This window comes from Zeugodacus cucurbitae, chromosome X, assembly GCF_028554725.1.
Source record: "Zeugodacus cucurbitae isolate PBARC_wt_2022May chromosome X, idZeuCucr1.2, whole genome shotgun sequence".
Classification (NCBI taxonomy): Eukaryota; Metazoa; Arthropoda; class Insecta; order Diptera; family Tephritidae; genus Zeugodacus; species Zeugodacus cucurbitae.
Genome location: NC_071672.1, coordinates 465,239 through 491,749, shown reverse-complemented (window position 1 = coordinate 491,749; position 26,511 = coordinate 465,239). Strand labels below are relative to the sequence as shown.

General features: G+C 40.0%; 1 non-coding gene and 1 pseudogene across 1 annotated transcript; both read right to left on the bottom strand.

Annotated features, from left to right (window-relative positions):
* Nucleotides 1-1,077: 1,077 nt before the first annotated feature.
* Nucleotides 1,078-3,841, bottom strand: LOC128923404 (large subunit ribosomal RNA; annotated as a pseudogene).
* Nucleotides 3,842-4,287: 446 nt separating this feature from the next.
* Nucleotides 4,288-4,466, bottom strand: LOC128923184 (5.8S ribosomal RNA). Its single transcript, XR_008472219.1, has one exon. It is a non-coding gene; the product is annotated as a 5.8S ribosomal RNA (ribosomal RNA).
* Between the last annotated feature and the right edge of the window lie 22,045 nt (nt 4,467-26,511).

Here is a 26,511-nt window from a genome sequence, read left to right as displayed (position 1 = left end):
TGAACAACCGCTTTTTCAGCGGTGCCACCTATTCCGCTACCACTACCGCTTCCGTCCCTCGAATTCGCCAACAGAGGCGACCCCAAACGCGCCCTCCTCCGCGGTGGAGACCTCACCGGTGGCCTCACCTCCTCATCGCACGACGATGTTTCCACCATCACGGTTGTGGGGCCCGACCCTTCGCTTTCAGCGAGGGACTTAACCCTCCTTCTCCGTGGTGGAGGCATTACCATCTCCAGACTACCCCCAGGCAGGCTGATACGCTGGCGAAACACTGGCGCAGAAGCCACCCGTTCAGGCTAAACTCGAGAACAGCTGCTCTCCAAGCACGAGCGACTGAACGCACTGAAGATGCCGACCTACACACAAACCCGCTCTATAGCAGTGACCACCTAAGCGGTCGATTAATGCGCTCTCGCGAGGGCACAGCCCACAACTCCAGCCAAAGGTCTGGAAAAAGGTTACTCAAAAAGACCGCCGGACAGATCTATGTCCCAGTAACGGTCGCAAGTCAACCGCTGTGGTACTGCACCGAATCGCACCGTAGGCTAAACAGTTACTTCTACGACCGTAATCTGCACACCAGTCAGCTACTTCAGCACTGGTACAGTCGCTAGCACCCTTTGGGCAAAACTGTCCGAGCAAACCCGAAACAAGTGCAACTGAACGCCAGGCGCTCAGCACAGCACTCACCGGTAGGCAATCCAGCCAGTGGGAATACCAACAACACGGTAAACCACTGAAACTGTGCGACAGCCCACCAACAACAAACATCCACACGCTACTTAAGGAAAACAACAAAGTTGTACTTACCAGTACACGCCGTACAGTCAACCGCGACTGTACAAAAACACTCGCCCGTACCGAAAAACCGCAACCACGCGCGCACAAAAATGTGGAGAATGCACAAAATGTGCAGTCGCACAAATTCACACGCGACCGTAGCAACAACAACACTAGCTACCCACGCCAGGCAATAACGGTGCCTACACACCGCGTAAACAAATGTTCGCACAAAAGGAAATACCGAAAAATTTCCACCAACAAATCGCAAAGAAAAACTCACCAAGAAAAATCACGATGCGCACGCACGTCTATCCGCGTCGAAAGCCAACTAACGAATGAGAAGATAGGGACAGTAGGAATCTCGTTAATCCATTCATGCGCGTCACTAATTAGATGACGAGGCATTTGGCTACCTTATGAGAGTCATAGTTACTCCCGCCGTTTACCCGCGCTTACTTGAATTTCTTCACATTGACATTCAGAGCACTGGGCAGAAATCACATTGTGTCAACACCCGTTAGGGCCATCACAATGCTTTGTTTTAATTAGACAGTCGGATTCCCCAAGTCCGTGCCAGTTCTGAATTGATTGTTAATTGATAATCGTTATAATTAAATAAGAATATATATCTTGCGATATAATTCTTATACAATTTTAGCAAGAAAGTTCCACAATTGGCTACGTAACTACAACAAGAACCGAAATTCTCTATTTACCCAGAACGAGTACATAAACCATGGTATTGCTTCCCAATCAAGCCCGACTATCTCAATCTTCAGAGCCAATCCTTATCCCGAAGTTACGGATCTAATTTGCCGACTTCCCTTACCTACATTATTCTATCGACTAGAGACTCTTCACCTTGGAGACCAGCTGCGGATATTGGTACGGCCTGTTGAGAAGTTTGCGTAACCCCACCATAAATTTTCAAGGTCCGAGGAGAAAATATCGACACAACAGTAAATGTCATGCTCTTCTAGTCCATCTACCATATATCTCTTCGAAAGACTTGCATGGTAGTACGACTATAAAACAGAAAAGAAAACTCTTCCGATATCTCTCGACGGCTTCTTTATGGTCGTTCCTGTTGCCAGGATGAGCACAAGGCCCATTTTTAATAACAAACGGATACTCAACAGGTTACGGAATTGGAACCGTATTCCCTTTCGTTCAAAATTATTCAAGTGTTTAATTACTATGAAGAAAACATAATAATATATTCTCAACAATTCATTAAAACTTGAAAATTTTCGGCTTTCGCCTTGAACTTAGGACCGACTAACTCGTGATCAACCACTGTTCACACGAAACCCTTCTCCACTTCAGTCCTCCAAGGTCTCATTCGATTATTTGCTACTACCACCAAGATCTGTACCAATGGCGGCTCCATGCAGGCTTACGCCAAACACTTCTAAGCACACCATTATACCCTCCTACTCACTAAAGTTTCAAAATTTATAATCCAACCGAAATTGTATTATAAATCATGTACTTTAGCGGTAATGTATAGGTATACAACTTAAGCGCCATCCATTTTAAGGGCTAGTTGCTTCGGCAGGTGAGTTGTTACACACTCCTTAGCGGATTACGACTTCCATGTCCACCGTCCTGCTGTTTTAAGCAACCAACGCCTTTCATGGTATCTGCATGAGTTGTTAATTTGGGCACCGTAACATTACGTTTGGTTCATCCCACAGCGCCAGTTCTGCTTACCAAAAGTGGCCCACTGGGCACATTATATCATAACCTCAACCTTCATATCAAGAAAGGTGAGGTTCTTACCCATTTAAAGTTTGAGAATAGGTTAAGGTCGTTTCGACCCTAAGGCCTCTAATCATTCGCTTTACCAGATAAGATTATTTTACATAATATTTAAATGCACCAGCTATCCTGAGGGAAACTTCGGAGGGAACCAGCTACTAGATGGTTCGATTGGTCTTTCGCCCCTATACTCAATTCTGACAATCGATTTGCACGTCAGAACTGTTTCGGTCTTCCATCAGGGTTTCCCCTGACTTCAACCTGATCAAGTATAGTTCACCATCTTTCGGGTCATAGCATATATGCTCAAGGTACGCTCCAGTTAGAGGTATAAATAATAATAAATTATCATTATACATAACTATATGGAACGCCCCGGGATTGAATTAATAGTAAAATATTTCACTAAAAATTAATCCCATTATATAAAAGTTAAGTTAATTTCGCCATTAGGTTTAATATAACCCAATGACTTGCACATATGTTAGACTCCTTGGTCCGTGTTTCAAGACGGGTCCCGAAGGTATCCTGAATCTTTCGCATTGTTAATCATATAAATGAATACAATTAATATTAAAATCAATGATAATAATATTATTGTAAAATTCAAAAGAATTTAAGCATTATATATGTAAAATCTATCAACACTTTATCAAATCATCAGTATTTATTCTATGTTAATAAGCTAAAAGCAAATTAATTTGAATAAACTTAACACCAATGATCTTTTGATAAATATTTTATTATGTTAATAGATTACAATGTCCTTATATGAAAAAAATGCACACTATTACTATAATATTATAAATATCACAGTTATAATGATGAATTTTTCATAATGGATATTCAGGTTCATCGGGCTTAACCTCTAAGCAGTTTCACGTACTATTTAACTCTCTATTCAGAGTTCTTTTCAACTTTCCCTCACGGTACTTGTTTACTATCGGTCTCATGGTTATATTTAGTTTTAGATGGAGTTTACCACCCACTTAGTGCTGCACTATCAAGAACACGACTCTTTGGAAATATCTTTCTAGTAATCATTAACGTTCGGGCCTGGCACCCTCTATGGGTAAATGGCCTCATTTAAGAAGGACTTAAATCGTTAATTTCTCATACTAGATATTAAGATATTCCATACACTGCATCTCACATTTGCCATATAGACAAAGTGACTTAGTGCGGAACTATTTTCTTTTCGCTCGCCGCTACTAAGAAAATCCTTGTTAGTTTCTTTTCCTCCCCTCATTAATATGCTTAAATTCAGGGGGTAGTCCCATATGAGTTGAGGTTGTATAAAAATATTTATATTTATTTTATATTTTAGCTTTTTGCTATTTTAAAGAAACATACATAATTATTTCTTAACACCAATAATTTTCTTAATAATAAATATTCAATCTTTTCATCCCGTACGTACTACTTTTCATTATAAACAACAATATTATTTTCTTGCTTTTTTACATTTAAAGGCAATCCTAGAATAAAATAATATTTTATGCTAGACGTTCCTCTAAATGTATATATTATTTGAAATAATATTGAAATTTTATTGTTTTTGGGAATACTAAGATTCTTATTTATTATAAAATTTCGTTCAAATATGAGGTGTTCAAGAATATATTTTCTATATTTCTTTTTATGCTATTAATATTATGGATTGAAAAATACAATCCATACCATGTGCTTAAATTCTTTTAATTGACTAAAAGAATAAGCAACTAATTTAGCATAGTCTTACAACCCTCAACCATATGTAGTCCAAGCAGCACTTTAAAATTAATTAAAGTACATAACAGCATGGACTGCAATATGCGTTCAAAATGTCGATGTTCATGTGTCCTGCAGTTCACACAATGACGCACCGTTAGCTGCGTTCTTCATCGACCCATGAGCCGAGTGATCCACCGCTTAGAGTGATAATTTTTTGTTTATTTTAATTTAACGTCAAGAGTTTTTAATTTATTGAAAGAATAACATTTCGTTTTCGTATATTATATATATATATATATATATATATTTGGCGTAGGAACCGCTTTAAGCGATTATAGCCGAATCCACCAGAGCGCGCCACTCATTCCTCCTTTTTGCTTTTTGGCGCCAACTGGAAACACCAAGTGAAGCCAGGTCACTTTGCACTTGGTCTTTCCACCGGAGTGGAGGTCGTCCTCTTCCGCGGCTTCCTCCAGCGGGTACTGCATCGAATACTTTCAGAGCTGGAGTGTTTTCTTCCATCCGTACAACATGACCTAGCCAGCGTAGCCGCTGTCTTTTTATTCGCTGAACTATGTCAATGTCGTCGTATAAATCGTACAGCTCATCGTTCCATCGTCTGCGGTATTCGCCGTTGTCAATGTTTAGAGGACCATAAATCTTGCGCAAAACCTTTCTCTCGAAAACCCCAAGAGTCGTCTCATCGGATGTTGTCATCGTCCACGCTTCAGCGCCATACATCAGGACGGGAATAATGAGCGACTTATAGAGTTTGATTTTGGTTCGTCGAGAGAGGACTTTACTTTTCAATTGCCTACTCAGTCCAAAGTAGCACCTGTTGGCAAGAGTGATTCTGCGTTGGATTTCAAGGCTGACATTGTTGGTGTTGTTAATGCTGGTTCCCAGATAAACGAAATTATCTACAACTTCAAAGTTATGACTGTCAACAGTGACGTGGGAGCCAAGACGCGAATGCGCTGACTGTTTGTTTGATGACAGGAGATATTTCGTCTTGTCCTCATTCACCACCAGACCCATACGCTTCGCTTCTTTATCTAGTCTGGAAAATGCAGAACAAACGGCGCGGTTGTTGCTTCCGATGATATCAATATCATCGGCATACGCCAGGAGCTGTACACTATTGTAGAAGATTGTACCCTCTCTATTTAGTTCTGCAGCTCGTATTATTTTTTCCAGCAATAGATTGAAGAAGTCGCACGATAGTGAGTCACCCTGTCTGAAGCCTCGTTTGGTATCGAACGGCTCGGAGAGGTCCTTCCCGATCCTGACGGAGCTTTTGGTGTTGCTCAACGTCAGCTTACATAGCCGTATTAGTTTTGCAGGGATACCAAATTCAGACATCGCGGCATAAAGGCAGCTCCTTTTCGTGCTATCGAAGGCAGTTTTAAAATCGATAAAAAGATGGTGAGTATCGATTCTTCTCTCTCGGGTCTTTTCCAAGATTTGGCGCATGGTGAATATGTGGTCCATTGTGGATTTTCCAGGTCTAAAGCCACACTGATAAGGTCCAATCAGTCCGTTGACGGTGGGCTTTAGTCTTTCACACAATACGCTCGACAAAACCTTATATGAGATATTGAGGAGATTTATACCACGGTAGTTGGCGCAGATTGTGGGGTCTCCCTTCTTATGGATTGGGCAGAGCACACTAAGATTCCAATCGTCAGGCATGCTTTCTTCCGACCATATTCTACAAAGAAGCTGATGCATGCACCTTATCAGTTCTTCGCCGCCGTATTTGAATAGCTCGGCCGGTAATCCATCGGCCCCCGCCGCTTTGTTGTTCTTCAAGCGGGTAATTGCTATTCGAATTTCTTCATGGTCGGGTAATGGAACATCTATTCCATCGTCATCGATTGGGGAATCGGGTTCGCCATCTCCTGGTGTTGTACTTTCACTGCCATTGATCAGGTCGGAGAAGTGTTCCCTCCATAATCCCAGTGTGCTCTGGACATCCGTTACCAGATTACCTTCTCGGTCCCTACATGATAATGCTCCGGTCTTGAAACCTTCTGTTAATCGCCTCATCTTTTCATAAAATTTTCGAGCATTACCCATGTCGGCCAGCTTTTCAAGCTTTTCATACTCACGCATTTCGGCCTCTTTCTTTTTACGTCTGCAAATGCGTCTCGCTTCCCTCTTCAGTTCTCGATATCTATCCCACCCCGAACGTGTTGTGGTCGATCGCAACGTTGCGAGGTAGGCAGTCTGTTTTCTCTCCACTGCGGAACGACAATTCTCATCGTACCAACTGGTTTTTTGGCGTTGCCGGAGAACAATTGTTTCGGCTGCAGCGGTATGCAATGAGTTTGAGATGCCGTTCCACAGCTCCCTTATATCGAGATGCTGATGAGTGCTCTCAGAGAGCAGGAGTGCAAGTCGAGTAGAAAATCGTTCGGCTGTTGGTTGTGATTGCAGCTTTTCGACGTCGAACCTTCCTTGTGTTTGTTGACGGTCGTTCTTTGCTGCACAGAGGCGAGTGCGTATCTTTGCTGCTACTAGATAATGGTCCGAGTCAATGTTTGGTCCTCGGAGCGTACGCACGTCTAAAACACTGGAGACATGTCTTCCGTCTATCACAACGTGATCGATTTGATTGCGCGTGTTTCGATCAGGGGACAGCCACGTTGCTTGATGAATTTTTTTATGCTGGAATCTGGTACTACAGACAACCATACCAACCATATTCGGGCCCCAGCGAAGTCGATCAGCCTCAGGCCGTTTGGCGTTGTTTCGTCATGGAGGCTGAATTTTCCGACTGTTGTGCCAAAGACACCTTCTTTACCCACCCTGGCGTTAAAATCGCCAAGCACGATTTTGACATCATGGCGGGGGCAGCGCTCATAGGTGCGTTCTAGGCGCTCATAGAAAGCATCTTTGGTCACATCGTCCTTCTCTTCCGTTGGGGCGTGGGCGCAAATCAGCGATATGTTGAAGAACCTCGCTTTGATGCGGATTGTGGCAAGACGTTCATCCACCGGGGTGAATGCCAGGACTCGGCGACGTAGTCTCTCTCCCACCACAAATCCAACACCGAATTTGCGCTCCTTTATATGGCCGCTGGAGGATGGGATCATGTGTAGAAGTTCACGCAAGTGAGGAAAGTTTTTGATTGTCACTCACTTGGGAGTGGCCAGAAACGATTCTTCTCCACATGGTTCAAGCAGCTCACGAATTCCGGTTTTAGACCAAGTATCCTCTGGGTAGCCAACAGACATCCGTTTGAAGGCGAGCTAAAGTGAGAAGGCGAAGCCAGCTTATGCGGTTGTGCGTAGGGTTTGGGACCCACCACATAAAAACACCCCCCAATGAAAAATCTACGAAAGCCTCGGATGAGACACCCCCCTTTTGATGACGACCCCTGCAAACGTTTTAAGGATAATGATATAAGGGCATGCACCTGGAATGTCCGGACCCTTAATTGGGAAGGTGCCTCTGCCCAGCTGGTTGATGTCCTCATACGACTTAAGGCTGACATCACCGCCATCCAAGAAGTGCGATGGACGGGACAAGGACGGAAGAAGGTGGGTCCTTGTGACATCTACTACAGCGGCTATATAAAGGAGCGCAAATTTGGTGTTGGATTTGTGGTGGGAGAGAGACTCCGTCGCAGAGTCCTGGCATTCACCCCGGTGGATGAACGTCTAGCCACAATCCGCATCAAAGTGAGGTTCTTCAACATATCGCTGATTTGCGCCCACGCCCTAACTGAAGAGAAGGACGATGTGACCAAAGATGCTTTCTATGAGCGCCTAGAAAAAGTCGTGCTTGGTGATTTTAACGCCAGGGTGGGTAAAGAAGGTGTCTTTGGCACAACAGTCGGAAAATTCAGCCTCCATGACGAAACATCGCCAAACGGCCTGAGGCTGATCGACTTCGCTGGGGCCCGAAATATGGTCGTCTGTAGTACCAGATTCCAGCATAAGAAAATACATCAAGCTACTTGGCTGTCTCCTGATCGAAACACGCGGAACCAAATCGATCACGTTGTGATAGACGGAAGACATGTCTCCTGTGTTTTAGACGTGCGTACGCTCCGAGGACCAAATATAGACTCGGACCATTATCTGGTCGCAGCGAAGATACGCACCCGCCTCTGTGCAGCAAAGAATGCCCGTCAACAAACACAAGGAAGGTTCGACGTCGAAAAGCTGCAATCGCAACAGACAGCCACGAAATACTCTACTCGACTTGCACTCCTGCTCTCTGAGAGCACTCATCAGCATCTCGGTATAAGGGAACTGTGGAACGGCATCTCAAACTCACTGCGTACCGCTGCAGCCGAAACAATTGGTTTTCGGCAACGACAAAAAACAAGCTGGTACGATAAGGAGTGCCGTCTCGCAGCGGAGAGAAAACAGACTGCCTACCTCGCAACATTGCAAACGACCACAACACGTGCGGGATGGGATAGATACCGAGAGCTGAAGAGGGAAGCGAGACGCATTTGCAGACAAAAAAAGAAAGAGGCCGAAATGCGTGAGTACGAAGAGCTTGAGAAGCTGGCAGACAGAGGGAATGCTCGAAAATTTTATGAAAAAATGAAGCGACTTAACGAAGGTTTCAAGACCGGAGCATCCTCATGTAGAGACCAAGGTGGTAATCTGGTAACCTGGTAACACAATGAATTGGTGAAATTGTTTAAAGTGGCACTGGAACGGATGCCCTTCGATGGCCACAAAATCATAATAAAAGCCGATAAAACACAAATTGGGGAGCACACCAGACGATTCAATGCACCAATGATTGAAGAAGTAGCCATTGTTGTGGTTGGCGAACAGTTTTTTCAGTCACGAGACATTGTTTTGTATCGTAGAAATGAGAACTTACAACGTATTTCAGAACTCCATCGCTGTTATGATGCATTGCAATACCCCATTTTGTTCTGGAGAAGGGACGATGGCTATCACATCAACATACCAATGATAAATCCAACAACTGGTACATATACATTTTATTTTGTTTAACACGTTCGCGTTCGCGGGAATTCCCGCAATTGTTTTATTGAAGGAAACATGAATGACGGGAATTCCCGCAATTTACGCGAATGTGCTAAATATGATTTATAAATCATTTTCATACGATAATTAATTTTTGCAATACAGGTCAAGAATCAACAAAAAAAGTCAGTGCGATGAATTTTTATTCGTACCGATGATAAGCCCTCAAGAAACAAATTTTATTTTGCGATGCAATCAACTTTCGCATCAATATATCGTCGATATGTACGCCAAAATTGAAAGTGAGCTATTAAATTTCATCCGTTACAATCAAGCCCGATTAAGATCAGAGGAATACATACATTTGCGTGACGCAATAATCAATGAAGTAAATGTGAATGATATCGGCCGTTTAACAATTTTACCATCATCATATGTTGGTAGCCCACGTCATATGCATGAATATACGCAAGATGCGATGGCATATGTACGAAATTATGGACGACCGGATCTATTCATAACATTTACGTGCAACCCGAAGTGGGTCGATGTGTCTGATTGTTTACTTGATGGTCAGGTGCCAAAAGATCGGCATGACATAACTGCCCGTGTATTCCAACAAAAATTGAAAAAATTAATGGATCTGATTGTCAAACTCCGTGTATTTGGAGAAGTGCGGTACTTTATGTATACCATCGAGTGGCAAAAAAGAGGCTTACCTCACGCACATATTTTGATTTGGTGCGTAAACAAAATAACCCCTGATATGATTGATACCGTCATATCGGCCGAAATTCCAGATCAAACCATCGACCCAGGATTATTCGAAGTTGTCACGAAAAATATGATTCACGGTCCCTGTGGTGATATTAATCAATTAATTCACTTTGTATGATTGATGGTAAATGTTCGAAACGTTTTCCAAAGCAATTGATTGCTGAAACAATTACAGGCGATGATGGATATCCACGGTATCGTCGACGATGAACTGAAGACAACGGTAAATCAACTGTAATTAAAATTAAAAGTCAAGATGTTGAAATCGATAACCGGTGGATAGTTCCGTACTCACCGATGCTGTCAAAAATGTTCAACGCTCACATCAATGTGGAATATTGAAATTCTGTATAATCAATCAAATATATTTGCAAGTATGTGAATAAGGGCAGCGATATGGCTGTTTCTGGAGTGGCTCCTGAGAATAATCATGACGAAATTTTGCAGTACCAAATGGGGCGCTATTTTAGTAGGAATGAAGCTGTATGGCGTATTTTATCGTTTCCAATTCATGACAGACATCCGGTTGTTGTACATTTGGCAGTTCATCTTGAAAACGGCCAACGTGTTTACTACACTGCTGCAAATGCCGAACAAAGAGTAGTAGAGCCACCAGTAACTACACTGACAGCTTATTTCCAGTTATGTGAAACTGATGAATTTTCCAGGACTTTGCTATATTCGAAAGTGCCTCACTATTTCACATGGAATGCATCAACAAAAAAATTTCAACGTCGTATTTTTCGAACAGATGCTTTGGGACGCATTTATACAGTTATTCCAGCTAATGTTGAATGTTTTTACCTTAGACTTTTGTTGGTGAACGTACATGGACCTCAATCATTCCAACATTTACGAACTGTTAATGGTCAATTGTGCGCAACATACCGTGAAGCATGTCAACACTTGCATTTGCTGGAAGATGATACGCATTGGGATGCTACGCTTTGTGATGCATCAATTGTTTCTCCACCAATTCAAATTCGTATGTTATTTGTGATCATAACATCAACATGTTTTCCATCAAATCCACTGGAATTGTGGAATAAATACAAAGATTTCATTGCTGAAGACATTTTGATTCGACTTCGACATCGTTCCAATGATCCTGGTTTGCTGCTGACATTGTATGTATGTGATTGGCGTTGCAACCGTTTAGCCGGTTATAGCCGAATCGACGATAGTGCGCCACCTATCTCTCTCCTTCGCAGTTCGGCGCCAGTTGGAGATCCCAAGTTTAACCAGGTCGCTCTCCACCTGGTCCCTCCAACGGAGTGGAGGCCTTCCCCTTCCTCGGCTTCCTCCGGCGGGTACTGCATCGAACACTTTCAGGGCTGGAGTGTTTTCGTCCATTCGGACAACATGACCTAGCCAGCGTAGCCGCTGTCTTTTTATTCGCTGAACTATGTCAATGTCGTCGTATAACTCGTACAGCTCATCGTTCCATCGTCTGCGGTATTCGCCGTTGCCAATGTTCTGAGGACCATAAATCTTGCGCAAAATTTTCCTCTCGAAAACTCCTAGTGTCGTCTCATCTGATGTTGACATCGTCCAAGCTTCGGCACCGTAAAGCAGGACGGGAATGATAAGCGACTTGTAGAGCTTGATTTTGGTTCGTCGAGAGAGGACTTTACTGTTCAATTGCCTACTCAGTCCAAAGTAGCACCTGTTGGCAAGAGTTATTCTACGCTGGATTTCGAGGCTGACATTGTTCGTGTTGTTGATGCTGGTTCCCAGGTATACGAAATTATCTACGACCTCGAAGTTATGACTGTCAACAGTGACGTGGGAGCCAAGACGCGAATGCGCCGACTGTTTGTTTGATGACAGTAGATATTTCGTCTTGTCCTCATTCACCTCCAGACCCATTCGCTTCGCCTCCTTATCCATGCGGGAAAAAGCAGAACAAACGGCGCGGTTGTTGCTTCCGATGATATCAATATCATCGGCGTACGCCAGGAGCTGTACACTCTTGTAGAAGATTGTACCTTCTCGGTTTAGCTCTGAAGCTCTTATAATTTTTTCCAGCATCAGGTTAAAGAAGTCGCACGATAGTGAGTCACCTTGTCTGAAACCTCGTTTGGTATCGAACGGCTCGGAGAGGTCCTTCCCAATCATGACGGAGCTTTTGGTGTTGCTCAACGTCAATTTACACAGTCGTATTAGTTTTGCGGGGATACCAAATTCAGACATCGCGGCGTAAAGGCAACTCCTTTTCGTGCTGTCGAAAGCAGCTTTAAAATCGACAAAAAGGTGGTGTGTGTCGATCCTCTTTTCTCGGGTCTTTTCCAAGATTTGGCGCATGGTGAATATCTGGTCAGTTGTCGATTTTCCAGGTCTAAAGCCACACTGATAAGGTCCAATCAGTTTGTTGACGGTGGGCTTTAGTCTTTCACACAATACGCTCGATAGAACCTTGTATGCGATATTTAGGAGGCTGATCCCACGGTAATTGGCGCAGATTGTGGGATCTCCCTTTTTATGGATTGGGCAGAGCACACTGAGATTCCAATCGTCAGGCATGCTTTCTTCCGACCATATTCTGCAAAGAAGCTGATGCATGCACCTTATCAGTTCTTCGCCGCCGTATTTGAATAGTTCTGCCGGTAATCTATCGGCCCCCGCTGCTTTGTTGTTCTTCAAGCGGGTAATTGCTATTCGAATTTCTTCATGGTCGGGTAATGGAACATCTGTTCCATCGTCATCGATTGGGGGATCGGGTTCGCCATCTCCTGGTGTTGTACTCTCACTGCCATTCAGCAGGTCGGAGAAGTGTTCCCTCCGACTTTTACTTCCTCTAAATAATCAAGTTCGGTCAACTTTAGCGAAACAACCGTGAAACACAAGGCGTCACAGTGATCACGTCCGGAGACCTCACTAAATAATTCAATCGGTAGTAGCGACGGGCGGTGTGTACAAAGGGCAGGGACGTAATCAATGCGAGTTAATGACTCACACTTACTGGGAATTCCAAGTTCATGTGAACAGTTTCAGTTCACAATCCCAAGCATGAAAGTGGTTCAGCGGTTTACCCGGACCTCTCGGTCTAGGAAATACACGTTGATACTTTCATTGCAGCGCGCGTGCAGCCCAGGACATCTAAGGGCATCACAGACCTGTTATTGCTCAATCTCGTTACTGCTAGACGCAATTTGTCCATTTAAGAAGCTAGTGTCCTTATAATGGGACAAACCAACCGGTACGGCTCCACTTATATAAACACATTCAAACACTTGCACATTCAAGATGAACTCATGAATGAAGGCTATATTAGCTTCAACACCATAATCGCTTAAGTTAGTCTTACGACGGTCCAAGAATTTCACCTCTCGCGTCGTAATACTAATGCCCCCAAACTGCTTCTATTAATCATTACCTCTTGATCTAAAAACCAATGAAAGTAGAACAGAGGTCTTATTTCATTATTCCATGCACAAAATATTCAGGCATTTGGAGCTTGCTTTAAGCACTCTAATTTGTTCAAAGTAATTGTACCGGCCCACAACAACACTCGATGAAGAGCACTGAAGCAGGTTTAAATAGGAGGAATATATAAAATATACATTGTATTAATTACATATAAGAACTCCACCGGTAATACGCTTGCATACATAAGGTAATGTACATACCACAATTATAGCTGTACTACCCGTATGAAGCACAAATTCAACTACGAACGTTTTAACCGCAACAACTTTAATATACGCTATTGGAGCTGGAATTACCGCGGCTGCTTGCACCAGACTTGCCCTCGAATAGGTCCTTGTTAAAGGATTTAAAGTGTACTCATTCCAATTACAGAGCCTCGGATATGAGTCCTGTATTGTTATTTTACGTCACTACCTCCCCGAACTGGGTGTGGGTAATTTACGCGCCTGCTGCCTTCCTTAGATGTGGTAGCCGTTTCTCAGGCTACCTCTCCGGAATCGAACCCTGATTCCCCGTTACCCGTTTGAACCATGGTAGTCCTAGATACTACCATCAAAAGTTGATAGGGCAGACATTTGAAAGATCTGTCGTCGGTACGAGACCATACGATCTGCAAGTTATCTAGAGTTCAACCAATATAACGATCTTACGATCGCTTGGTTTTAGCCTAATAAAAGCACACGTTCCAAAAGGTCCGTGTTTATTTTGCATGTATTAGCTCTAGAATTACCACAGTTATCCAAGTAACTGTTAACGATCTATGGAACCATAACTGATATAATGAGCCTTTTGCGGTTTCACTTTTAATTTGTTTGTACTTAGACATGCATGGCTTAATCTTTGAGACAAGCATATAACTACTGGCAGGATCAACCAGAATAATATTTTTTATTCATTTATATAATATTTTTTATACTATATAAATTTTTATAATGATATTTTCAATATTTGAAAATTAAGTACACGACATATACAAAATGCAAAGAAGAACGAAATCGCGACAATAAATAATTATGAAATTTCTTCTACTATGATCGATTAAAAAATTTACTTCATTTCATTTAAATTTCATATTATTGTATTATTTATTGCGGTCTTATTCGGACTTTGAGATTGTATCTTATTGTGAGAAAGAATTTTCGTTCTCTATACATATATAATATAATTATTAATGTAAGGACGATGTTTCTTCTTGTATTTGTTAAACTTTCAAATAATATCATTTTTTATACATTTTACTTTATTTCAATGCATATAGTGTATATATCTTTTTTTAAGAGTATATACGTTTTTCTTTCGATTTGAAATTAATAATTTCAATTCAATTATTTTTCATTTTATTTCATATATGATATGAAAGTATTCGAGCGTAATAATATAAATATTTAACTTTATTGAATTTTATTCTTTACCCACATATATTTTATGTGAATAGAAGAACAAACCCAAAAAAAAGTTAAATTAAAAAAAAAACGACTACATTATGTTAGGAATAGAAGAATAATCTCAATTAATAACATTTCATTATTAACAAAATTATTTCTATTTAAACCAACTGTAGCAAACCAGGAATAAATTTTTTTGCTCTCATTTATATATTACACTTAAATACTTTTATATTTATATGAAAAAAATTTTCATATAAGTACTAAGTATGCAATTTCATACAAGTATTAAAATTTTCATACAAGTACTAATATCAAAGTTTCATACAACACTAGCTGACTCGGCGAACTTCGCCCCGCCCAATTTTTATTTGAAATAGTTAAAACGCTTTTTGAACTCTGTTCAAGGCCATTTACTTGTATGGAATGTTAATATATTCAGGAAATAACGTCTCTGATCAATTTAAATATTTTTGGCGAAGTTCGTTCTTTGTTTTGTTGTGTAGCGTGTAAACAAATAAAGAAGATGGCTCTCCAACACGCTAACATGACACATACATACCTATGTACGTACATATGAAACTTTTAAATTTTGAACTTAAACGATAAATCGGTTTGAATCATTCGAATTCTCAGAATGAAAATTTCCTCAATTTTAGATTTGCTGTGTTGTAGTAAACTATTCACTACAGTGAAATTATTATTTATGAATAAAGACGGAAACCTTAGTATATATCTGGTATAAAAATCCACGGGATGGAGATTTGAACTTGAGGTCAAAATTTTTAAAGTTATTGATGAAAATTTTCGTAGAGTTGATTATAAGCACAAATTTTCATAAAATAGTTCATTTTTGATTTTATATTCAAGTTTTTAACAAATAAGTTATTTACAATATTGTTAGTTGATAACATGTAACATTTAATTTTATAATCTTAGGATAGATAATTCTTAATTTTTAATAGTAGTATTTATTTTTTTGAATTATAAACATTTTAATTTAACTTAGCACTAATTGGTGCACAATATTTTTGGTTAACCTGTCTCGAGCTAACACAAATAGATTTGATGGTTTTCCTACACGTGAGCATGCAACATATAATTGCCCATGGGAAAAACATGGATTATCCAAATCTAACCCACAAATGGACATTTATTTATAATTTTACTCCATACTTATGTTGTGCTTTGTACTTAGGTTATGCTTAAGCACTGAAAATGGGAGGCTTAAGCAATGCTTAAATAACAGCTGATTTTTGTTTTGAATTTGCTTTGAATTTTCAGCGACATCTTTCGTAGCGTAGGGCAAGTGTCCGTTCGTTTGCACTCAATAACAGCTTATACTTTTCATTCAGTTCCCATAGGTGAGGTCCGACTCGCTAGTTATGAAATTTGGGGTTCTTTTGTTGTTTTCATCAATTTTTGATCTAATTTTCCTCGCAAATTGATGTATTGTCTGTTATAATTTAAATATTTCAAACATATTTTTATGAATGGCATTTGTAAAACATATGTTGCCCATAACGTTGCCATATATCATAATAAAATTCTATAGAAATTAAGAATGGACTGTGAAACGCAAACGACTACTCAGTTTGCAACAATACTTAGCTAAGATTTTATTTAGGCACTTAAGTATGGACTGTGAAACCGGGCATTAGCCATACAAAATTCTATACCTAAATGCAAATAAATGAAATTTTCTTTTTGCATTTAGGAAATACATGCAGAAATCAACTCTGCGATTTCCTAAATTCGTCTGAAATCTCCCAAATTCGAGGAAGATTTACTGGAAAAGAGTGGCAGCATTGCTTATTTGTCTGACCATACATATGTACATAACTTTATTTATTTCACGGATTGTATGTGATTTTTTCTTAAATTTAGAAAATTGGAAGTCATAGATTCGTATAACTTTACCACAAATAATATAAGCTTCAAACAACGCATTTTCATTTAATGTTTTTAGCAAGTGGCAGCTTTTGTTATGACAGCCTAAATCCATGAAAATTTAGAATGAAATGTAGCGCCATCTACTGTAACATAGCGCACTTAGCGCCACCAACTGGTGGATAGCTCTTTGCTAATAATAAACAAATAATTTGCAATAAATAAATAATGCGACTATAAGGAGAGTTATAAACTATCCCATCTTTCAAGTTGGACCAAACTGCACACAGTGTTAAAAATTTCATTAAAATCGGTTCAGGTTTAGAAACCACAGCCACCACGATACTCCCCGAAGGGCCGTAACCCAACGAGCAGGCGGAAACCGAAGCCTCCTGGGCTGCTGCTCCCCGTGGCACCGAGTTTAAGTCTCTGGTAAGACTTTGTAGCCGAAGCTACTTCCAGTTGAGCCTTTCCATACTGCTCTGCACTGGTAGGCAATTGTGGCTTGAACACAATTGCCCTTTTTGAAAGGAGTGACCAATTCCTTTTTGGAAAAAGCTAAATCAAAAAGATAACATAATTCCGTTCAAGCCATGAAATATATTATCTAGCACGCATAGATAACAGCCTGAGTATCAGCCATTAGCATCAGCCTGTTATCTATTTGTGCATGTTTGGATTTTAGTCGCCTCTTACGACAGGCATGCCTTACCTCGGGCAGGGTAAATTAGAGGGACAGTTGGAATCTCCTTAATTCCTTCATGCGCGTCACTAATACGATGACGATGCATTTGGCTACGTAAATATAATCATTTTTATTTCCGCCGTTTAACCAAACATAGTTTTTATATTATACAATATACCATTATATTAATTTTTGTATATTTCAATTGCTTTTCAGTATATTGTAAAAGTCGTTTGATAACTTTGCGTTCAAAGCTGTATCTTTATGTTAAGATTCTCTCTAACAACTATACAATATACCATTATATATTAATTTTTGTATATTTCAATTGTTTTTCAGTATATTGTAATAGTCGTTTGATAACAATCTATAACACTACCTTATGTTCTCAATGAATATTGAGAAATAAAGTACTTTGCGTTCAAAAATCTGTATCTTTATGTTAAGATTCTCTCTAACAACTATACAATATACCATTATATATAAATTTTTGTATATTTCAATTGTTTTTCAGTATATTGTAATAGTCGTTTGATAACAATCTATAACACTACCTTATGTTCTCAATGAATATTGAGAAAATAAAGTACTTCGCGTTCAAAAAAAAAAAATTGTTTTCTTATATTCAATTAATTTATGAAGATCCTTAAAAAACTGTTTAAAATAATATATATATAACAAGTATGTTAATATAACATAAATATTTATATATTACATATATTATTATATATATTTTATTTTTTTCAATACATCTTAATATATAAAAATCACGTGTCACATTGTTTGTTTTCGATGGACTCCTAAACTACTGAATCGATTTTGATGAAATTTTTAACACTGTGTGCAGTTTGGTCCAACTTGAAAGATAGGATAGTTTATAACTCTCATTATAGTCGCATTATTTATTTATTGCAAATTATTTGTTTATTATTAGCAAAGAGCTATCCACCAGTTGGTGGCGCTAAGTACGCTATGTAACAGTAGATGGCGCTATATTTCTTTTTAAATGTTCATGGATTTAGGCTGTCAAAAAGCTGCCACTTGCTAAAAACATTAAATGAAAATGCGTTGTTTGAAGTTTATATTATTTGTGGTAAAGTTATACGAATCTATGACTTCCAATATTCTAAATTTAAGAATAAATCACATACAATCCGTGAAATAAATAAAGTTATGTACATATGTATGGTCATACAAATAAGCAATGAACAGAGTCCAAAAAGCGTTTTAACTATTTCAAATAAAAATTGGGCGGGGCGAAGTTCGCCGGGTCAGCTAGTAATAATATAAAATACTTAATCTAAATTATTACTATTAAACTTAATTAATAATGTTAAACTTAGAATTTTCTTCTATATTATATATATATACATTAAAACAAAATACATATATATAAATTATTTATAATATAAATATTTACGGTATGTATATTACAACACACACATATATATCTTAATATATAAAAATCACGTGTCACGTTGTTTGTTTTCGATGGACTCCTAAACTACTGAACCGATTTTAATGAAATTTTTAACACTGTGTGCAGTTTGGTCCAACTTGAATGATAGGATAGTTTATAACTCTCCTTATAGTCGCATTATTTATTTATTGCAAATTATTTGTTTACCTGTGCGCTTTGCTACACCTAAATCGATTAAAACTCTTAAGGGTTTTTACTTTGTGTTTTATTTATTGTTGTAAAACTGTTACTTATTTATAAAACATTTATAAAACATATTGGTAAACAACATTTTTGGTTTTTACACCTGGCGCGTAAATGAATAAGCACCTTGGTGTTCCCACTCTCGAGCATGCGACGAACAATTGGCCGTGGGAGAAGCACGGTTCTTCCAAATTGACGCCGCACACTAGAAACGTTTGCCCTTGCGATTTGTTGATGGTCATCGCAAAGGCAAGACGTACTGGGAACTGCAAGCGCTTAAATTCAAACGGCATGTCCGTTGGAATCATGGGAATGCGTGGTAAGAGTACAACTTCACCTGCTGCCTTGCCATTTAGTATTGTTGCTTCAATCAAATTTGGCCACAATTTTTTGACTGAAAGTCTTGTGCCATTACACAAAGTCGGTGGCTTCAGATTTCGTAGAAGTATAATGGGTGAACCGACTTTCAGGACCAAACGATGCGGTGGCAGACCGGGGGGATCCAAAGAATTCAAGAATTCAGTTGGATAATTGACTATTTCATCTTGATTCAAAACGCTATCAATCGATGTACATGTTGTAGCTTCTCCTGGCAATTTTTCTTGAATGGCAAAATTGATTTCGTTGACGTGTACATTTTTCGGTGCCAATATTGCGTGTTCACTTAAATAATCGTGGCGTTGATAGTGTTGAACAATATTCGGAAATACACTTTCAATCAATTCTTCTTTCGATTGTAAAAGTGTACAAAAGTTGTTCGGCAATGTGTTCAAACCGGTATCATCGATTGGTATTTTGCCTTCGCCAATGTCCAACAACTGCTTCGAAAACGCCGCTGCGGATCGATCGTTTTGCAATTGGACTCGCATGTTGATGGTAAGAGTCAGCCTTTGAACATGTCTCCACAAAACTGACGATTTTAAACATGCGTTTATTTCGTCGGCAGGAGTTGATCGAGGAATGACTGGCAAAGTTTGCCAAAAATCGCCGGATAATAAGACTAATGCTCAGCCTAAAAGTTGTTGCTTTTGGCGTAAATCTGGCATTGTTCTATTAAAGGCTTCTAATGACTTTTTGTTAGCTATTGGGCACTCATACCATAGAACTATTCCAGCTCCTCGCAAAACTTTTGCCATTGCTGAATTCCTCGATATGTTGCACGTTGGTGTTTCAACGACTTGGATGTTCAACAGTAATTTCAACGCAGAATGTGCTGTTCGGCCGCCATCAAGTAGATTAGCAGCGATGCCTGACGAAGCAATTGCCCGCGCAATTTTCTGCTGTGACCGTATAGTAGCAAGAATCAAAGAGATCAGAAACGTTTTCCCTGTACCACTGGGCGCATCCAGAAAGTAGAATCCACTGGCGTTATTGTCAACCGCTCGTATAATCTTATCATAAGCATTTTTCTGCTGAATATTCAATTTGGTAATGTTAGCTTGTATGAAAGCACGCAATTCATTGCAATCGTATTGTTGTTCCCGTTGAAGCTCATGGTCAAGCATATCAATCGCCGAACATTTCATCGGCAAAACATTATTTCATGAGAATTTGTATAAGCGGGAAGTATAATTTTTTTTTTTGCAAAACGTGCAATGCTACACACATTAAATTTCTTATGTGCACCCTCCACACAGACCCCAATCACCCCTGAAAATTTCATTGAAATCGGGTAAGCCGTCTAGGAGGAGTATGCGAACAGGAAGTTTTGCCACTTAATTTTATATATATAGATTATTAGCAAAGAGCTATCCACCAGTTGGTGGCGCTAAGTGCGCTATGTTACAGTAGATGGCGCTACATTTCTTTCTAAATTTTCATGGATTTAGGCTGTCATAACAAAAGCTGCCACTTGCTAAAAACATTAAATAAAAATGCGTTGTTTGAAGTTTATATTATTTGTGGTAAAGTTATACGAATCTATGACTTCCAATATTCTAAATTTAAGAAAAAATCACATACAATCCGTGAAATAAATAAAGTTATGTACATATGTATGGTCAGACAAATAAGCAATGCTGCCACTCTTTTCCAGTAAATCTTCCTCGAATTTGGGAGATTTCAGAGGAATTTAGGAAATCGCAGAGTTGATTTCTGCATGTATTTCCTAAATGCAAAAAAAACTTTCATTTGTATGCATTTAGGTATAGAATTTTGTATGGCTAATGCCCGGTTTCACAGTCCATACTTAAGTTGTGCCTAAATAAAATCTTAGCTAAGTATTGTTGCAAACTGAGTAGTCGTTTGCGTTTCACAGTCAATGCTTAATTTCTATAAAATTTTATTATGATATATGGCAACGTTATGGGCAACATATGTTTTACAAATGTCATTCATAAAAATATGTTTGAAATATTTAAATTATAACAGACAATACATAAATTTATATCAAAAATTGATGAAAACAACAAAAGAACCCCAAATTTCATCACTAGCGAGTTGAAGCACCTATGGGAACTGAAGGAAAAGTATAAGCTGTTATTGAGTGCAAACGAACGGACACTTGCCCTACGCTACGAAAGATGTCGCTGAAAATTCAAAGCAAATTCAAAACAAAAATCACCTGTTATTTAAGCATTGCTTAAGCCTCCCATTTTCAGTGCTTAAGCATAACCTAAGTATGAACACGCAATGCATTAAACTGCCAAACAATTTCTGCACTGATGTTCACACAAAAATTGAATTGATTCAAAGTATTTTCCCGGATATACAAAATAATTATTTAGATCATAACTGGCTCAGTGGGAGGGCTATTTTGGCAGCCAAAAATGTTGATGTTGACGAAATTAACTTCCAGATACAACAGTTGTTGCCAGGCGATCTGATGTCTTTTAAATCAATCGATACTGTTGTTGATGAAAATGAAAGTGTAAATTTTCCAACTGAATTTTTAAACTCTCAAGATATACCCGGAATGCCACCACATATTCTTCGGTTGAAGATTGGTTCAATTATTATTCTTCTGCGAATTTTGAATCCCCCTCGGTTATGCAACGGTACACGTTTGGTCATCAAAAAGTTAACAGGGAATATTCTTGAAGCAACCATTTTGACTGGAAAGTTTAAAGGAGAAGTGGTCCTGTTGCCCCGTATTCCAATGATACCGTCAGAATCTACGATACCATTCAGAAGACTACAGTTTCCTATTCGTTTAGCTTTTGCCATGTCCATTAATAAGTCTCAAGGCCAAACAATGTCCATTTGTGGGTTAGATTTGGATAATCCATGTTTTTCCCATGGGCAATTATATGTTGCATGCTCACGTGTGGGAAAACCATCAAATCTATTTGTGTTAGCTCGAGACAGGTTAACCAAAAATATTGTGCACCAATTAGTGCTAAGTTAAATTAAAATGTTTATAATTCAAAAAAATAAATACTACTATTAAAAATTAAGAATTATCTATCCTAAGATTATAAAATTAAATGTTACATGTTATCAACTAACAATTTTGTGATTAACTTATTTGTTAAAAACTTGAATATTTAATCAAAATTGAACTATTTTATGAAAATTTGTGCTTATTATCAACTCTACGAAAATTTTCATCAATAATTTTAAAAATTTTGACCTCAAGTTCAAATCTCAATCCCGTGGATTTTTATACCGGATATATACTAAGGTTTCCGTCTTTATTCATAAATAATAATTTCACTGTAGTGAATAGTTTACTACAACACAGCAAATCTAAAAGTGAGGAAATGTTCATTCGGAGAATTCGAATGATTCAAACCGATTTATCGTTTAAGTTCAAAATTTTACAGTTTCATATGTACATACATACATAGGTATGTATGTGTCATGTTAGCGTGTTGGAGAGCCATCTTCTTTATTTGTTTACACGCTACACAACAAAACAAAGAACGAACTTCGCCAAAAATATTTAAATTGATCAGAGACGTTATTCCCTGAATATATTAACATTCCATACAAATAAATGGCCTTGAACAGAGTTCAAAAAGCGTTTTAACTATTTCTAATAAAACTTGGGCGGGGCGAAGTTCGCCGGGTCAGCTAGTATACATATAAATAATTTATAAACAGTTTGATCGAATCATCAAGCAAAGGATAAGCTTCAGTGGATCGCAGTATGGCAGCTGCTCTACCACTTACAACACCTTGCCCGTTACCAAAGTCGTTTACAATTGATTCTAGGCATATACATTGTATTAAATAATGTTTTAATAAGTAACTAGCGCGTCATACAGGTGATATTTAATCCTCCCGCATTTGCTATGTTACAAATAACATTGGCATCACATATATCCATTGTCGTTTATAAATAAAATTTATAAACTTTAAATGGTTTAGAGAAGCTATACAATGCAATTGCCCCATATTTATCATTGCAGTCCAGCACGGATACGACCTTAGAGGCGTTCAGGCATAATCCAACGGACGTAGCTTCATACCACTGTTCGCTCGAACAAGTATTGTACCATTGGTCCGTACCTGCGGTTCCTCTCGTACTACGCAGGAATGCTGTCGCAATAACAATTGTCATTAGTAGGGTAAAACTAATCTGTCTCACGACGGTCTAAACCCAGCTCACGTTTCCTTGAATGGGTGAACAATCCAACGCTTGGTGAATTTTGCCTCACAATGATAGGAAGAGCCGACATCGAAGGATCAAAAAGCGACGTCGCTATGAACGCTTGGCCGCCACAAGCTAGTTATCCCTGTGGTAACTTTTCTGACACCTCTTGTTAAAAACTCTTTAAACCAAAAGGATCGATAGGCCGAGCTTTTGCTGTCTCCGTGTGTACTGAACACCGAGATCAAGTCAGCATTTGCCCTTTTGCTCTATGTGTGGTTTCTGTCCTCACTGAGCTGGCCTTGGGACACCTCCGTTATTATTTGAGAGATGTACCGCCCCAGTCAAACTCCCCACCTGGCAATGTCCTTGAATTGGATCATACCTGAGTGTTGGAGTTATACCAAATTTTAATTATAACAATAACACCGAAATGCTATCATTTCATTAAAATATGTTTACAATTATATAACAAACTCGTGGTACTTTGATCAAGAAGCTTGCATCAAAACCCAGTACCATAAGATATATAAATATACCCATATAATGGCTAAGCAATGATACACGTTCCACTTAATCAAGTAAGTAAGGAAACAATAAGAGTAGTGGTATTTCATTGTTGATACATAACCGAAATTATATATCTCCCACTTATGCTACACCTCTTATGTCTCCTTACACTGCCAGACTAGAGTCAAGCTCAACATGGTCTTCTTTCCCCGCTAATTATTCCAAGCCCGTTCCCTTGGCTGTGGTTTCGCTAGACAGTAGATAGGGACAACGTCCGGTGGGATTAACGTGGGTACCTGCCGACGACGGCCTTACTCCACGGTGCTCAAAAGCACAGCGGATCAAATCAATGCGATGATCAGCGCCCCGAAAATGCTACGCATTATTCGGTACCAATTGGCGTGTGGAATGGACACACTAACCACCTTGGTGGGGTTCGAGGCCTATCTAAAACCTCTGCCGTACTTTGGGTCCGGCACCCGGTTGCAATGCAACTCCACATTGAGTGACCAAAGTCACTCTCCCCGCATTTGGGTATTGAACCATAACCACCACGATACTCCCCGAGGGGCCAGTCCGCATCAGCAGGTTGGAGCGAACTCCAAGGGCTCCTGCTTCCCGTGGTACCAGAATTAAGTCTCCGGTCAGACCTCGTAGCCGAAACTACTACCAGTTGAGCTTCCATACAGCTCTGGACTGGTGACGAGGGATTGAATCCCATTCTCTCATCCAATTCATACACAATACACACACCATTCACACAAAGAAACTATACTTAGTTTCCAGCTAATTGTCTTCGCCGCTTAAACACCTCACGCGCAAACACACCAAATAATTCTAATCGTTCGGCATTCCGACTAGTGGAGATCACACCACTAACATCTAACCGTCCATCAGTCCAACTAATCCCCATACCCCCAAGGTCCCTAATGTCTGAGTACATCGGGCATTCCGCTATAACATGCTCCCAATCCTCAACACACGCCCCACACATACACTCTGGACTATCTGCAAGGTGCCTCTTATGCAAGAATGCATTAAGAGGCCCATGCCCCCTAAGCAGGAAACCCAGACTTAGACAGAATCTGAAGTCTGGGTTTCCTTCTACACACCTAACGTCCCGGATGTACTCATAAGTCACCCGACCATTGAAACTACTGTCCCAACGGTCTTGCCACCTACACCTGACCCTATCATCTAGAAGCCTCTTGCTCCCTAGATATCCCTCCCTCTCCACATTTTCATCGGAAATCAAATCATTCCGCAGCAATGACACACTCAGACCCCTTCTTAACCTGAATGATACAGCACGCTGTATGACAACCAGGTCAAGAGGGGGCGCACCTAGTAACACCTGCAACGCATCCGTAGAAACGGTGCGACATACAGGCAGACAGGCGAGCATCATGCAACGCTGGACGGAGAGGAGCTTTCGGCGACCGAAGACCGTCGTGGCCGTTCGCCACCATACAGCAGCCCCATAAGTGGCACAAGCCACAAATAAGCCGCGATATATGGCGCGAACAGCACGACGTCCGAGGCCCCAATCACTCCGTAAAACGCGCATAACCTTACCTACGACTACCTGCAGTCGCACCTTCACACTCACCAAGTGAGGAGTAAAACACATTCTTTCATTCATGGTCAACCCCAGGTACTTGACTTGTGTCACATACCTGATTCTGACCCCATTCACCCGGACAACCGGTGGACGCCCCGGTGACAGTCTGCCTTTTAAAAGCATTGTCACCGTTTTGTCCATCGAGATGTCTACACCCACACTTATCCCCCAGTTGTGGACAATTTCTAAAAATTGTCGTAAAAATTGTCCTCCCACCCGATCCAACTCACGCCTTGAACGACCTCCAACAAGGAGGAGAAGGTCGTCCGCATACGCACAACACTTACAGAGTGGTTCGAGCTGCCCAAGCAGAGAGTCCATCATGAGGCTCCATATATATGGACCACAGATGGATCCCTGCGGACATCCACGAGCCACTCCAATCTCCACACTCCCATTCATTCCAACGATAGAGGCTTTTCTGTCCGAAAAGTAGCTTCGCCAGAGATACCTAGGACATACTTGTTGACATTCTCCCTAACAACATTCTGCACATACATCCACGCATCATCCACACTGCGTCCTTTCCTGAACCCATACTGCCTATCCGACCACATACCCCGCGTTAGCTCCTGAAGTCGTTCCACCATAACCCTCTCCAGTACTTTTCCAAGCACCGGAAGAAGGCTGATGCCCCGATAAGAACGAGGATCACTACTGATCTTATCAGGGGACTTCAGCAGAGGGACGACCCTGGCACTTTTCCACTCACGTGGAAAATATCCCTCCCACACGCACTTGTTATAAATGGCCTCCAAGTATTCCGGAATGAACTTCCACAAGTTTTTGCACATCT